Source organism: Bos indicus, chromosome 11 (genome assembly GCF_029378745.1).
Source record: "Bos indicus isolate NIAB-ARS_2022 breed Sahiwal x Tharparkar chromosome 11, NIAB-ARS_B.indTharparkar_mat_pri_1.0, whole genome shotgun sequence".
Classification (NCBI taxonomy): domain Eukaryota; kingdom Metazoa; phylum Chordata; class Mammalia; order Artiodactyla; family Bovidae; genus Bos; species Bos indicus.
Window position 1 is genome coordinate 75,755,348 of NC_091770.1, and position 17,239 is coordinate 75,772,586.

General features: G+C 47.7%; 1 long non-coding RNA gene across 1 annotated transcript in view; it reads left to right on the forward strand.

Annotated features, from left to right (window-relative positions):
- The window catches only part of LOC109566348 (uncharacterized), a 134,841-nt gene that overhangs the window by 100,367 nt on the left and 17,235 nt on the right, over window positions 1-17,239 (forward strand). Inside the window, exon 4 of the long non-coding RNA XR_011569367.1 lies at window positions 2,321-2,475. This is a non-coding gene — a long non-coding RNA (uncharacterized lncRNA). The remainder of the gene's footprint in view (window positions 1-2,320; window positions 2,476-17,239) is intronic.

Genomic DNA, 17,239 nt, shown 5'->3' on the forward strand with positions numbered 1-17,239 from the left:
GATTTTATATTTACTAATGTGAGATCTTTTAGTAAGTGAAGCATCACAATCATGGTGGTGTGAACCTTTAAAAATGACAGGATTTCCTTTTTCTTGTGTCTATAACCCAAGATGGGGCTTAGTTGAAAATGCTTTTGCATGTGGAGGGGAACTGGGGTGGACCATGACTGTGTGAGACCAGGCTCCTTGGGGAACAAGTGGGAACTGGGGTTTCAGAATTCTTCCCTGAATTTGAGTTGGGGTAATTATGTCATTTCTAAAGAAGTCAGGAAATTGATTTTTCTTCCATTGCTCTACTTCCCATGTGTTTTCTTTCTGAGGACAAGACAGAGCCCAGGTTTCTACCTCTGCCTCCCTCCCGTCTTCCCATATAGCTGCTCCCCATTCATCAGGGCCTTTGTGGTCCTTACTTTTTCACTGGTAAGTGTCTATTCCTTTCTGAAAGCAACCTTCTTTCTTTGGCCATCAGGGACTTCCTGGGTGGCACTAGTGGTAAAGAAAGCCCCTTCCAATGCAGGAGACATAAGACATCAGGGTTTGATCTCTGGGTCGGGAAGATCCCCTGGAGGAGGGCACGGCAACCCACTGTAGTATTCTTGCCTGGAGAATTCCACGGACAGAGGAGCCTAGCAGGTTACAGTCCATAGGGTTGCACAGAGTTGAACACAACTGAAGCAACTTAGCTCACATGCATGCATAGCTCCTCCCCTCCCCTCCCATTACTATGACTGTCTCTGTTTTTTGCATGCAGAGTCTTTGGACAGGAGACTTGAGGGGGTGGGATGATGTCGGGGTTTCAGAGGTTCTATCTTTCCACAAGCCAAAGCTGAGTTAACATCCAAGAACCTTCCTCTTGAGGGACCGGGTGCTTGCTCCCAGCTGCCATCTGGGAAGATGGGCCAAGATGCTATTGACAGCATCCTCTCGGGGGTCTCTGGAAAACAGCAAGCAAAGCCACTCTCCATCATGCTGAGTTCAACTGGCTATCCAGCAGGCATTCCCTGAGGGGCCAACATGTGCCAGGCGCTGGGCTCCGTGGTCATGAACCCACCATGCTTCCTACTTTGAGGTTCGCAGCCTCTCTAACAAGACAGGATACCCACAGGGAAAACTGCCTTATCTAAGACCTAGGATTCGCGTCTGCCACAATTACTTCACAGCAAGGCATCCATACCTGTTTTGATGAATGATTAAATGAAAGAAGTGCCAAATGGCTACTAGGAAGGAATTTCCAGGAGGAAAAGTGCTCTGAGATCTGGGAAAATCAACAGAGAATGTTTGGTGATTGGGTAGCCCTGCAAGACCTGCAGGGGATGAGCAGACAGAGAAGAGGGGAGGGCTTTCCTGGCCAGAGAGGACTGACCTCAAGGCTGGGAGGAACAGGGAAGAACAGAAAGGGAGCTGATATATATGTATACAAATATATATACATATTTCTTTTAAAAACTTCTTTAGTTTTTTTCCTCATTTTACTCTTTTCAACCCATTTTTGCTACTGCCACCCCACCATACTCTGATTTCCTCTTTGATATTGCGTTATTTTAAAAACAGGCTGGGGAAGTACTGCATTTTAAAGCCTCTCTTGCCTGCCAAGCTGTGCTCCCAAGTCCTCTAAACTCCACATGCAGCCAGAATAACTTGAGGATGAAGCTCATTAATAATGTGCATGAGAAATCACATCTCTCCAGGAGGCCAGGAGAGGGGGAGACTCTGCCCCTGTCATCAAGCTTTCAGAAATGGAGCTCACAAATAGGACATCCCGTCTCCACTGCCTGAAGGTCTGGGGCTGTCCACACAGGTGTCCTGGGGGGACATTTCTTGGGTGAAATTTCTCCATCCGAGTGGGGCCTCAACCATAAGAGCTTGCTGTCCCTAAGCGTCATTGCTTCCTGGCCCGGCATCTTCATAGATATTTCTAGTTGGAGGAGGGGGATTTCCAATGGCATGTCACTTAGTATGAGTGCACCCATTAGTTATAATTAAACAGGCTGCTGCAGTGATGACAAATAAATTTAGCACCAAAAGGACTGTGTGGATATTCAGAGCCAGAATGGTGGCCTTCAGACAACAAATCCACCAGGTTTTCCAGCTCTGGAGGGGGCTCAGGGGAGGGGTGTCTCCTCTTGGATGGATGACCTCACATTCTCAAAAGGCGATGCTTCCTGAGAACAGCTGGATCTTGAGTCTATTTCAGACAACATCCTCAAGCCCTGGGACCCTGGGAGCATCTCCTTACTTTTTCTAATATTTGTGAGCCATTTCCCCACCCCCTGCTTCTTTCTGCATGCATTTGCATCATCCATCTCTGACTTCTTTCTAGGAGGTAAAGAGGCCTGCTGTTCACAGTAGAATTTCCCTGTGATTGGCCACCATCAGCGCCCACATGCCTACAGGGTCCCGAGGAAGAGCCCATGTGGACACCTCAGCCCTTACACTGGACCACTTTTGGTGGTCTCACCAGCCAGCCATCATCAGGTGAGGCTAAATCCCATTTTGTGTGCTTGTGGTGAACATATTATATCCTGGATACCCCCACCTGGCTATTTGCTTTTATGTTTCAGAAGGCTACTTTGTTATGCCTTTGATATCCCCTAGGCTCCGCATAGGCAGTGTTTCACTAGGCTGCTTGAAATATGGACACAAAATTTGGGGAATGGGGGAGAGTATCAGAACTTAACACAGAATAAATTGGGAGAGGGATGATGGATGATGGGAAGGTTCCCTGGGTAGACGGCAGGGAATCAAAAGGAAAGACTGTCGTTTGCAATAATATGAGTCAATACAGAATGAGCATGACGGTGTGTTAGTTGCTGTGCGGGTCCTTTGCATGAGGGCAGTGCAGGGAGACAGCTGAGAGCACGACCATCATCATTTGGTGCTTGATGGCCTGGCTTTGAAGCTTAGCTTTGCGGCTAGCTTAGTAGGCTGACCTTAAGCAAGTCGCTTACCTTTCCTGTGCCTTATCCTGCATCTGTAAAATGGGGGCTAATAGTATTGTCTCCCTCCTGGGATTGCTGTGACAACTAAGTGACACGATTTATGTGAAGCATACAGAATAGGATCTGTATCTTGTGAAGGTTAGTGAGTTTTGTCACCTCAGGACGTCCCCACCTTTAGGCGTCATTAGCTTCACAATTTTGCTAGAGTCATACACCCATGTATTCACTTGATATTCAAAGACCATGTAAGTTTTTTAAAAATTATGAATATAATGTATTGAAAAGTACAAAAAGCATAAATCAAGACATCATCACGAAATGTCAAGAAGCAGAACAGGGCAAGGGCCTTGGACACTCTCCTCATGCTCCCTGACTGCTTCGCCAGAGGTGCCTCTGTCCTGCCTCTCACTCTTTTGTTTGGTTTGCTCATTACACATATGGAATCAGAGAGTGTGCATGTGTTTGAGTATGTCTGATTTCTTTTATTAATTAATTTTTTGGCTGTGCTAAGTCTTCATTGTTATGGGCTTTTTCTAATTGCAGCAAGCAGGTGCCACTCTGGTTGCGGTGCGTGGGCTTCTCGTCACAGCAGCTTCCCTGGTTGCAGAGCATGGGCTCTAGACGTACGGCTCAGTAGCTGTGGCTCACGGGCTTAGTTGCCTCGAAGCATGTGGAATCTTCCTGGACCAGGGATCAAACCTGTGTCCCCTGCATTGGCAAGCATACTCTCAACCAGTGGACCACCGGGGAAGCCCTGTGTGTGTCTGATTCCTCTAATTCAATGTGGTGTTTGAGAGCATGGCTCTGATTGCGTACAACTGGGGATCTTTCATTTTCCTTACTGTGTAGGATCCCATTGCATGATTATAGCACCGTTATGTATTTATTCTGCTGTTATTATTTACTTATTTATTCTGCTGTTTGTGAACATTTTTTGTGTTGTTTCCAGTTTCTATTGCAAATAATGGTAGTATTAACATCTTTGTACATACTTATTAAAACACTTGTATGCTGAAGATATATTTAGGAGTATAATTGCTGGGTTATGCACTGTGACATTCAGTTGCAGGAGATAGTGTCAAATCGGCCTTCCAATGGTTGTGCCATTTCATCTGTTTTGTAATCTTTTATTGATTTGTAGAAATTCTTTATATATTCTGTATACAAGCTCATTTGTCCCTTTGTCAGTAACATGTATTACAAATACCTTTCATGATCTGTGTAGACTTAAATGTTAGGTTTATCTTAAGTATCTGTGTGAAATTGAATTTGATATTATTTTTTACTGAAAGATATATGTATACTAGATCAAAGTTTGCCCCTGCTCCAACTAAAATAATTTTCTCTACTCCTGATGGTATGCCTTATCATTCTTTAGGAAACATCGATTATTTCATTTAGTCCTCACAAAGAATCTATTAGGTAGGTACCATGGTAACCCCTGTGTTCTAGGTTTGGCACTGGAGGCAGAGAGGTGTCAAAATTTACCCAAAGACACAGCTGACATGAGGACCAGGTGTAGTGCTTGCAGAGCTCATATTGTTTCTATCATGTCACTGATCAGCAGGCTATTTTATCGTCTCTTATACGCCCTGAATCCTCGAGAGACCCACTGTATTTCCACAGAGTCCTGAGTGCAGTGAGGCCCTCAGCAAACATTTGGGGGTAAATGAATAGATGGATGGATAGATGAATACGTGGATGAATGAGTTGGTAGATGGGTGAATGGGTGAATGGAAAGATGGATGATGTCGAGAGTCAGTGTTTTCACAAAATCTCCCTGCCCAGGGAGGAGTCCATTCTCAGGCCAGGCCCTGCCGTCACCCCACAGCAGCCCTGCCATGGCCCTTCTCTCCTCAATGGCCTTCGAGGGAAAAGGTAAGAACAGAACTGGAGCTGAGGTCAGGATGTGGCAGTCCCAGCCTTGCCTTTGCTGGGGAGAAGTGCACTGGCGACCCACTCTAGTACTCTTGCCTGGAAAATCCCATGGACGGAGGAGCCTGGTGGACTGCAGTCCATGGGGTCTCTAGGAGTCAGACATGACTGAGTGACTTCACTTTCACTTTTCACTTTCATGCATTGGAGAAGGAAATGGTGTTCTTGCCTGGAGAATCCCAGGGGCGGGGGAGCCTGGTGGGCTGCCGTCTATGGGGTCGCACAGAATCAGACACGACTGACGTGACTTAGCAGCAGCAGTGTGATCACATCTTTATCAACGCAGGGGCTCTTTTAGGAACTCTTGCTCACAGAGGAAGCAGACACTTGTGGTCTGCCTGCTCTGATGGGTTGTTATACCAGCTCTGTCTACATATCCAGACTTGGGATATGGGCGCTCCTCTGGGGTGCCTTTCATGCCACGGATGGGGGACCATTCTCTGCTCTATATCTAGGAAGACAATGGGCAGATTCAAGAATTGGTTCCTGTGTCCTTGAGACCCGTTGCATTTGATCTCGCTTCACTCACGCTTTCGTTTGCACAGCAGAATTTGCCCTTGTTCACTTGAACATTTTCTAGCTCTGTCCCAGGAGCTGATCTGGGTGTTTCTGTAGAAAGGATGGTAAATTGGATTCTGTCTAAAGAGCACAGATGAGGATCCCACAGGGAGAGCTCTGCTAGAGATTGGGATGGGGTGATTATGAGCGTCACTGTTCCTGGTTTGAACTCTCTCTTGAGGCATTTGTTGAAACTTTGTTCATACTAAGTAGCTACCAGAACCTTTTTCCATTCTGAGGGCTGGTGACATGCTGTTCTGGACTCTTTCTGAGCACTTGCCTGGGAAAGTGCTTGTTGTATTTAATAAATTGTGTTGATTTATTGCCTTCATTGAACTGCCGAAGTCCTCTGTATTATCAGAGGTGATGGCCTTCTTAGGAAAACATGGAAGGTCTCTTCATTAGCATCCATTTTTCTATGAGGCTTTGGAGGGTGAAATACCGAGATGCACAGTGTTCATTCTGGTGATATATTGAGCACCATCAGGGTGAACAATGGCTTCCGTATAAATCAGGTGGAAGGAAAGAATAGAGGCCATTTGCTACAGGCTTGCAGGAGTTTTGTGATGAAACAAGCAGGCTACTTTTCTTTCCTTCGGTGATGACAAGCTCCTCTCTTAATTTTCCACAAGGGAGTAGCAGCAGGCGGAAGGAGCTCTTGGGGGAGAAGCACACCTCCGCAGGCAGATCGGTCTATGATGTTTCAGCACATCCCACTTAAGGCTTGTGCTGTGACAGCAGGTGAATCACTTGGCACGGTTGCGCCTGTGCTTCTTGTCTGTGTTAGTTGGTGCCCTGACCCTCACAGTGACGACAAGCTTTCTTTGTATCCCTCTGCTTCTTGCCCCAGATCCAGCTCAGTCTGAGACTGGCTCTGAGGCTTCCTGCATGCATCAGACCCCAAGTTTCAGGGAGAAGTCCAGATGAGCCTGAGAGAGATGCCAAGAACCTCGGGGGGCAATGATGCTTGACACTCCCATCACTTTCCTAGGACCTGCCTTAGGCTTCTATCTTCTTCTGGGAGAAACCTCGTAGAGTCTGGTACCTGCTTTCACCTCCTTACTGAGGATGCTGTGGGCTTAGGAGCACTATCCCTGGAGCTTTAGATCCTGACAACTGCAGATCCTTCTGTCTTTCTCATGGATGTGTCTGTCAAGCACTCAAAGCTCTGTGGATCTTTTCCACATCTGGATAGAAGCACTTACTGCTCCTTATACACTTAGAGGAGAACACACTTCCACTCCAGGGGAACTCAGGCCAGCACCTGTGGGGACCAGAGACAGTTCTGAGTTTGAATCTAGCCAAGCTGTGTGACCTTGGGCAGATTACTTAGTTTCTCTGGGTTTTGGGCCCCTTATTTGCATGAGGGGGATAATAATGCCACACTCAAAAGACTATTGCAAGGACTAAATGAGCCCATATTTGCCAAGTGCTTAGCAGCGTCTGACACATAATGCTTGTTCAAACAATGCCAGCTATGATTATTAGCAAAGTTTTCATAAATGCTCGTTAAGCAGGGGGTACTTATAGCTGTAGCCAATGTGCCCTGTTAACTGTAGGCTCTAAGAGTAAAATGGTGAGTGAAATGAGATACCCCTGCCTGCAAGGAACTTCAGTTCAGTTCAGTTCAGTTGCTCAATCATTTCCAACTCTTTGTGACCCCATGGACCACAGCACGCCAGACCTCCCTGTCCATCACCAACTTCTGGAGTTTACTCAGACACACGTCCATTGAATCAGTGATGCCATCCAACCATCTCATTCTCTGTTGTCCCCTTCTCCTCTCCCCTTCAATCTTTCCCAGTATCAGGGTCTTTTCAAATGAGTCAGTTCTTTGTGTCAGGTGGCCAAAGTATTGGAGTTTCAGCTTCAGCCTCAGTGCTTCCAATGAATATTCCAATGAAAGCAAGAAACTTAGTGTTCAGCAGATAAGGCTGGAAGTGAAACAGACAATTAAAATACAGCATGAGAAGTAATATGGGTGGTGGTGGTTGTCACTGATCATTGTTGTTCAGTCGCTCAGTCATGTCTGCTTTGCGACATAGACACCATGGATGCTTTGTGACACCATAGACGCCAGGCCTCCCTGTCCTTCACCATCTCCGGAGCTTGCTCAAACTCATGTCCATTGACTCAGTGATGCCATCCAACCATCTCGTCCTTTGTCGTTCCCTTATTCTCATGCCCACAGTCTTTCCCAGTATTGGGGTCTTTTCCAATAGTTGGCTCTTCACATCAGGTGGCCAAAGTATTGGAGCTTCAGCTTCAGCATCAGTCCTTCCAATGAATATTCAGGGTTGATTTCCTTTAGGATTGATGGGTTTGATCTCCTTGCAGTCCAAAGGACTCTTAAGAGTCTTCTCCAACACCGCAATTCAAAAGCATCAATTCTTTATGGTACAACTCTTACATCCGTACATGACCACTGAAAAAACCATAGCTTTGACTATACGGACTTTTGTAGGCAAAGGGATGTCTCTGCTTTTTAATACAATGTCTAGGTATCACTGATCATAGGATGAGCATATAGGAAGGGCTTCTAATCCAGTCTAAGATCTGGGTATTGGCCCTCCTCAGGCTGAGCCAAGCCTCCAGAAGCTGACCAGGACAGGACAGGCTAAGGAGTAAAGGCAGTGATGGAAGCCTTCTGTTTATAGCTGAGCAATTAGAGGTAAAATCTTCACACTCCGCTAACTCTGGCCAACCAGAAAAACCTTCCACTCCCATGATGTCACTCAGCCCTTTAAAAATTGATCAGCCTAATTTCTCTTAGTGATTGTCATCTTTCTTCCCTGCTGGAATGGGCATGCCCTACAGGCAAAGCTCAGGGCTGTCAGTTACATCCATAGCACTCAGCATAGGGTGTGATAAATTTAATACTTTGGGCACCTGATATAAAGATCTGACTCATTGGAAAAGACCCTGATGCTGGGAAAGATTGAAGGCAGGAGGAGAAGGGATGACAGAGGATGAGATGGTTAGATGGCATCACCGACTCAGTGGACATGAGTTTAAGCAAGTTCCGGGAGATAGTGAAGGACAGGGAAGCCTGGCATGCTGCAGGCCATGGAGTCGCAAAGAGTCAGATTTAGCGACTGAATTGAACTGAACTGAACTGATATTAATACATTAAGTGAGATGGAGAAGACATTGAGATTTGCCACACTTTGCCTTTCAGAAATGCCCAATTAAAACTACTGGGGGTGACCAGCAGAGTCAGTTCTCTATGTCCCCTTCCTCTTCTCTCCTTCTCACAGCTGGGGCCTGACTCACAGTGGGGAGGCTCTGGGCCCCTCCGACCACCAGGCTTGGAGCTGAGCTGGGAGTTGTACTCATCTAGGCAAAGTAGGAGCCCGCAGCCCCCTCCTGAAGCTGGTTTCGGCCCTTTTGCTCTGGCAGGGGGCTCCTGGCTGTTCAAGGCTGCTGTACTTTGTATCTGATAATCGATGCTGCCCTTATCTTGGGAGGAAATGCTGCCCAGTGATATCACACACTGAATCGATTAAAAGCAGAACTTTGAACTTGTCTGTTTGGAGAGGTCCCTGTAGAGTGAATCACTCAGTCCTCCTTTAATGCGGTCCAGATGCCTGCCAGAGACCCCATCTGCAGCTCAGGAGCAGCTCCATGGCAGGGCCAGAATATCCCGAGTTTTCACAGGTTGCCTGGGGCCAGAGCCAGAGGGTGTGTTTATCTACAATGACATCACCTTCTTCAACCTACCCATCCCCCTTCAATTTTTGGTTTTGACTCACTTCAAAGAGAGAGACTTCCACGTTTTCTCTGCTTTTTCTGTTTTGTTTTAGCTTTGTGTTTTAATCCAATGCTTTACCATTGCTCTACCTTCTTTGTAGAGAAAATCCCCAACAGATGGCTATTTGTATCCATTGCAATTTTCCCAGCCCTCAGCTATGTGGGAGGTGGAGGTCTCGTAACTCAAAAATGAGGCTAGGAAAAAGAGGAGTTCAGGAAGTATGTGATCAAGGCTGAGTTTGTGCTATGGACACCTGGGGATTCAAGAGTCCTGAGGGAGACACATGTGGCCTAGAAAGGCTAGGAAGACTTTTATCAAGGAAGTGGGACTGGAATTGGGTCTTGAAGAAGGAAGGAAGGATTTGAAGAGAGCTGGGGTAGGGATGCTTTGAAGAGCACTGGTGATGGGTAGCTTGATAAAGCACAGAGCTGATGATGAGTAAGTAAGACCAAGGAGAGGGAGCAGGCACTGTCAGAGGTATAGGTGGGCAGGCTTAAATGTGATGGTCGGAGAGCAGAGTATGCTGAGTATGATGGTTCATTTGTGTGTCATCCTGGCTAAGCTATGGTGCCCAATTATTTGGTCAAACACTACTGGAGATGCTGCTGTCAAGGTATTTTTTTAGATACTATTTTAATCAGTAAATTTTGGGTAAAGCAGATTATGGTCCATAAAGTGGGTGACCCTCACCCAATCAACTGAGGCTTTAAGCGTAAAGACCAAAGTTTTCAGAAGAAGGGATTCTCCTCAAGACCATCACACTGACAGCCTACCAGTGTTTCCAGCCTGCTGCCCTGCAGAATTCAGACTCAAGACTGAAGCACCCACTTTTAATTACCAGCCTACCAGGCTGCCTTACAAATTTCAGACTTGCCAACTGCCCTCCCCACAGTCCCATGAGCCAGTTGCTTAAAATAAATCTTTCCCTCCGTATATCCACTTAGATCCTTTTGTTTCTCTGTAGCACCCTGGCTACCACCCGGATCAGAGCCAGGCTTGCCGGAGTGATTGTAGTCCAAGGGCAGTTTTGGAGAGCCAGGCTCCATTCGCCATGTATTTGAGGACTAGATACTGAGTCAGATTCTGCAACCAGGTTCCATGGCCACAAGACTCTGCCCAGAGGACCTCACACAAAGGGAATCCCAAGGACTCTAAATAGGAGCTTCCATGCAGAAATGTGACAAGGATTCTGGGTGGAGCCTGGCTCACGCCCAGTTTTTTCCCTTCTTGCATGGACTTGGTTTTAATTGACAAAAAGTCCCACTACCAGTGGATGTTTTCTTGTTAAAACCGACACTTGCATTCTGTCGTGCAGCAAAAAGATTGCTTTTTTTTTTTTTTTTGGCAAGCAGGCCTTGGATTTTTCTGAGCTAGCTGTGTGAGAGACAGCCCTCCTGAAGGCCACTGTGCAAGTGAGTCCCTGCAGAAACATGCCTACGCTGTCAGGTGCGGGGAGAAATGTCTTTAGTAAGAGTAGGTCACGGAACGAGACTTCCCCACTGCAGTGTTGATGGGCAGGGGGGGTTTCCACAAGGACAAGTCTTAAGAATCTCCGTAAAAATGCATGACTCCATCTGTCTCCTCTCTCTTCTTTGGCTTCAGATGAGCTGAGCCATTTAAAAATTCCCCAACGAGAGACCCTAGACACCAGAAGAAGTGATGAACAGATTTTCAATTTGGCCCGATTTACATGAATTTTTTTTTTTTTTTTTTTTTTGGCAGTGGAAATCATTGTCTGAACTAGAGGTTGGAGACAGGGAGTCGGTCTTCCCTAGAAGAGGCATATTCTTGATTGGTCTGGACAGACTGCTTGTGCTCTGAGTGAGCTCTAACCTCAGTTTCTGAAAAGGAGGAAGATGTGGCAAAGAGGGAGATGGAGAGGAAATTGATGATCTGAGTGGTGAAGAATCTGCCTGCTAACGCAGGGGACATAAGAGATGCGGGTTCAATCCCTGAGTCGGGAAGATCCTCTGGAGAAGGAAATGGCAACCAACTCCAGTATTCTTGCCTGGGAAATCCCATGGACAGAGGAGTCTGGTTGGCGATAGTCCATGGGGTCCCAAAGAGTTGGACACATTTGGGCATGCAGGCATACACACATGCTTGTGCTGACACTGTCCCTAAGCTGCCTCTGGGCCTTGACGCTGTGTCCTTTTCTCCAGCCTAAAGTGCAGTCCAGCCCCACGCCTGCTTCCCACAGTCCTTTATATAGAAGTACAGACCTTCTAGGAGGCTACTACGGCTCAGTGTCAAGGATCTTCCAACTCTGTAAGGTGTTTCCCCAGTGCCTTGTTCAAACCTTTCATCCTACCCAAGTGCCCTCCAACCTCTCTCTTCTTACCAAGTCAGATCCTGCCTCCTGGCCATGGAGGCTCAGCTCCTGTCCCCCGGACTCACCAAGATAGTGAGAGGAAGACTACCTCCTCCTAGGATGGTGCTCTTTGGGAATAAGATTCAGTTTGATCTGGAGAGGACTCTGAATTCACAGTACTCATCGAAACATAAACCTCAAGTCTAGATGAAAAAACGATTCCAGTCCCACAAGTGGGCAGGATGTCCGTGTCCCCTTAGAAGACCTGGAGAGACACCAACTTTTGAGGGCCCGTCTTGACTCCTTCCTGCAGCCTTGTGAGGGCAAACCCACCTCTGGAGCCTCAGTTCAGTTCAGTCACTCAGTCGTGTCTGACTCTTTGCGACCCCATGGACTGCAGCACATCAGGCCTGCCTGTCCATTGCCAACTCCCGGAGTTTACTCAAACTCATGTCCATTGAATCAGTGATGCCATCCAATCATCTCATCCTCTGTCATTCCCTTCTCCTCCCACCTTCAATCTTTCCCAGCATTGGGGTCTTTTCAAATGAGTCAGTTCTTCACATCAGGTGGCCAAAGTATTGGAGTTTCAGATTCAGCATCAGTCCTTCCAATGAATATTCAGGACTGATTCCCTTTAGGATGGACTGCTTGGATCTCTTTGCTGTCCAAGGGACTCTCAAGAGTCTTCTCCAACACTGCAGTTCAAAAGCATCAATTCTTCAGTGCTCAGCTTTCTTTATAGTCCAACTCTCACATCCATACATAACTCTTGGAAAAACCATAGCTTTGACTAGATGGACCTTTGTTGGCAAAGTAATGTCTCTGCTTTTTAATATGTTGTCTAGGCTGGTCATAACTTTTCTTCCAAGGAGCAAGCGTCTTTTAATTTCATGGCTGCAATCACCATCTGCAGTGATTTTGGAGCCCCCCCAAAAATAAAGTCTGACACTGTTTCCACTATTCCTCCATCTATTTGCCATGAAGAGATGGGACCAGATGCCATGATCTTAGTTTTCTGAATGTTGAGCTTTAAGCCAACTTTTTCACTCTCCTCTTTCACTTTCATCAAGAGGTTCTTTAGTTCTTCTTTGCTTTCTGCTATAAGTGTGGTGTCATCTGCATATCTGAGGTTATTGATATTTCTCCCGACAATCTGGATTCTAGCTTGTGCTTCATCCAGACCAGTGTTTCTTCTGATGTACTCTGCATTTAAGTTAAATAAGCAGGGTGACAATAAATAGCCAGTATGTTGTTCCATATCCAGTTCTAACTGTTGCTTCCTGACCTGCATACAGGTTTCTCAGGAGGCAGGTCAGGTGGACCCTCTGGGGCCTAGGCATCACTTAAAGTCCCTTCAACAGGGCAGAAAAGAAAGGGCCAGTACTCTGTTCCGGGCGAGAAGGGAGAGCCGTGGGGAGGAGTGTTGCGGGGGGTCAGGGCCAGGGCAGGAGATGGGTCAGGGTTGGAGGGGGGTGTTCTGCTGTGTCCCTAGAGAGGCAGGACTTCCCTGTGGTGCCCTGGCCACACTGAGTACAGAACACCCCTCAGCCCTCGGGCACCGAGCCCCTGTCTCATCAGCCGTTGCCTTCTCCCTTCATAAGGTAGACTGAGAGGCTCGTCATTAAAGTGGTGTTGTCCAGAGAGAACTAAACGATAAAAATGATAAGACCAGCTCTTAATTAGAGCCCATGGGGCTCCAGGCAAGGCCTGCAGGCAGTTTTTGAGGAAGGTCTGAGGGATCTCAGCACGCGGGCAGCAGGTGCCAGGCGACAGATTGGGCCGCGGGCACCACTCGGCCCTGTCATTTTACACATGAGAAAACCGAGGTCGTGGACAGGAAAGTTGCTCCCACTAGGTCTTGCAGGACCTATGCCCCAGTCTGGGGATCCCTCCACCTCAGCTCAGACTTCTCCAAGGGCTTCACATTGCCAGGATCTACCTACAGAGGGATGCTCTGTGGTTGGTACTTATGACAGCATTCATTCACCCAGTCATTCATTTGTTCAACACATATTACAGAGTGCCTTCCATGGGCCAGAGAGTGTTCTGGACACAGGATAGAGCTGTGAACAAAACCAGAAAAACAAACCTCCCCTCACAGAGTTATTACTGGTGCATATTTCTTCTGGTAGGGGGACGAGACATAAATTGAGCACACATTAAATACTGTGTCAGAAAGTGGTAAGGGCAGTGGAGAAAGTGTAGACAGGAGGGTGCAGGGTCCCCTCTGTGGGCTCTCTCTGGTCAGAGAGTGGTAGGAACTCTTGGGCAGTTGTAAGATCGGTGACAAGATTCCCCTGGGCCAACCCCTCACACCAGCTTCCCCCTGCCCCATCCTTCCACCCCCCCATGAAGTGGAAGGAGGATGGAGTTGGGGGCCACAGTTCACAAGACCATGGAGAGGTACCCAAGAGGCAGGGTCCTGGGGGCCAGGCCTGGGCTGTGGCATGAGCTGGCGAGGTCAGGGTGAGCTTCCCCACAGAGGGGAGGCTGGGCTGGGCATTGAGGATGTGGCCTCGGGGAAAGGGCAGAAGGAAGGCTGAAGAAGATGGTCCTGGTTGGCTGGGGGGCAGCACGTGGGAAGGGAGGAAAAAGGGATGAGACAGAAGGTGAAGCTGAGAAGCAGTGTTGGGGGGACAATGAAGAACCCACTAAGCAGGCTTTATCTCCCAGGCATGGAGGGTTCCCTGTGTTTACTGCTGGGGGATGATATCAGGAAGAAACCACCTTTAAAAAGGTCCCTCTGAAGAGATACAGAAGATGTTGGCACATATATACAATGGAATATTACTCAGCCATTAAAAAGAACTACTATAGTTTGCTGTTAATGATCAGTTGTGAAGGACTCTGTGTGACTCCTTGGACTGTAGCCCACCAGGTTCCTTTATCCATGGAATTCTTCAGGCAATAATACTGGAGTGGGTAGCCATTCCCTTCTCCAGGGGATATTCCTGACCCAGGGATCAAACCTGGGTCTACTGCATTGCAAGCATATTCTTTATTGTCTGAGCTACTTAGATTGTCCCATTAAAAAGAATGAAATAATGCCATTTGCAAAAACATGGATGGACCTAGAGATTGTCAAACTGAGTGAAGTAAGTCAGACAGAGAAGGAGAAATATCATATGGCATCCTTTATATGTGGAATCTAAAAAGAAATTACACAAATGAGTTTACAAAACAGAAAGAGACTCACAGACTTAGAGAACAAACGCATGGTTGCTAGGAGGAAGAATGAGGGGAAGGAATAGTTAGGGAGTTTGGGAAAGTCATGTACACACTGCTGCATTTAAAATGGATAAGCAACATGGACCTATTGCGTAGCACAGGGAACTCTGCAGCCTATATGGGAAGGGAGTTTGGGGGAGAATGGATACATGTATATTATGGTTGAGTCCCTTTGCTGTTTGCCTAAAACTATCACAAAATTGTTAATTGGCTATACCGCAATACAAAATAAAAAGTTTAAAAGAAGATGCCTATATCCACTTGTACATTTCTTTAAAAAATAAATAAAAATAAAAAGGTCCTTCTGCCAGGTACAGGAGAGTTGTGTTGGAGCAAGAAGTCATCTACGATCTAGGGCAGTGATGGTGAGATGGAGAGAGGGGATGGATGCAGAGGGAGAGGAAGGACCACAGGACTTGATCCCTGAGCTCCAGCTTCCTCCAGGCAAGGCTGATTGTCTAGGTTTTGGCGAGACCTGCAGGATCCTGTTTCACTGCTCTGTGCAGGTGGCAACTCTCCAAGATGGGAGAAGAGACCTGAGCACCCAAGGGAATTCTCCAGATGTCAAGTCTTGTGCTCTGACTGCCATATACACCTCCCAATCTCTGCTTCTATTTCCACCTTCACTGAGTCTGGCTCAGACTTGGACAGCTCAGATCCAGCAGACCCAGGGAGGTGGGGGGCGGTCCACTGGCAGGAAAATCTGGGGTCAGCCCAGGACTAGAGGAGATGCATGCGATCTATTCCTAGAAAACCAGCCAAGAAAATTTGGAGGCTTTTTGTGTGTGGGGTCTAGCTACAGTGCTGGAAAGAAGCCCCAGGGCAGGCCTGGGTCCCTGCCAGTCAACAGGTACAGCTTGGGTAGGCTAGGACACCAGGGACCACTCTAAGGATCTGACTAGCCTGGGTCCCTTGGCGTGTTGCAGTCTGGCTTTTTATTGTCATTGTTTAGTCATTCAGTCATCTCTGATTCCAGCCAGAATTGTGTGTGACTATAGCCTGCCAGGTTCCTCTGTCCATGGGATTCTCCAGGCAAGAATACTGGGTGGGTTACCATTTTCTTCTCCAGGGGATCTTCCCAATCTAGGGACTGAAACTGTGTCTCTTGTTTGGCAGGCAGATTCTTTACCACTGAGCCACCAAGGAAGCCCCTGTACACCCCAAATTTTAGGGGCCCCTGTTACCCCAAAATTTTAGGGGTCTCTGTCATACTTCAGGTGCCCCTAAAATTTGGGAGTGTATAAGACCCAACCCAGTGCTTGGTGGTCCATCCCAAGAGTCTTTGCCTGTAGCCTGCACCAGACTCTGGGTCTGGTAGGGGAATCTTGCTTATGATTCCAAGCTTACTTAATGCTCCTGGTGGAATCCAGACAGGTATAACCAAAGCCACCACTGAACAGAACTGGGCTGGCTGTGATGGGGCTCTGGGGACAGCCAGAATACTAAAGGAACATCCCAGGCCTGTTAGAGCCATGGCTGCTGTTTGAGTTGTAGCTGCTGAGGCCTCCGGACTCACCTTGGCTGGGAGAGCCCTAAGGTGGGACCTAGACTTTGGTGATGGGGAGGCTAGATGGAAAACTGGAGACTGAAAATGAAAAGTGGCCCACATTTAATGCAGCACAGGGGATAGACTTCTGCCACTCTCTTCCAGCCCACTGCCTGTTCCTTGACTCCCAGGGCTCTTAAGTGAACTATGAGCTCATGGAGGCCAGCACAGGACTGTCCAGACTGAGAGCCAGCCATCCGAGGCTGGGATTCTCCTCTGCCTCAGCCAGGCAGCTGCGCTGGGCTGTAGTTGGCTTCCCCACCCTCTCTGAGCAGACTGAGGTGGGTGTGTACTTTGTGCTTAATTATAGTGCTCATAACTAGAGAGGAGCTGCTGGGAAGCACATGTCATTTTGTTTGGGGATAATACGCACAAAGGCTGCAAAGTATCTATTAGATCGTCCCGTCCTGCCTCTGCCAGACGCGTGTCAGATCACACGTGCTTTTCTCCTGCCTGTGACTCAGGGAGGGATGGGGGCTGGGCGGCCCTCCTGAAGGCTGGCAGCCCCTTTGCTTTCTCTTGAGCTCTGCTCTCCTTTTCCTCATCTATCTACTCGGGTTTTCATCCATGCATCTGGTTCTGCTGGCCTTGCTCTCGTGTCCTCCCTGTGAGCCTCGATTCTTCCAGTTCCTGTTTCTGGAGACCCCACTGTGTGGCAGGCCTGCCCCAGCTCAGTTCTGGGGGTTCAGACAGTGATACACACCCACCCATCATAGTCCAGAACAACATGAGACCTGCCCACAGATGGTTCTGATTTAAGGCTAAATATGGGTGCACCATGCAAGGAGGGAAGGGAGAGGTCACCCTGGGCTCTGCTTGTTGGGATGCTTCATGGAAGAGACAGCCTTAGAGCTGGGAGAATGTCACCAGGTGGGGAGAAGGGAGGCGCCTCGCTGGAACCTGCAGCCCCTTTCTCATCCTATTGTTAATATCCTGGTCTCCCCCACACCTTCTTGGTCATGGATTGA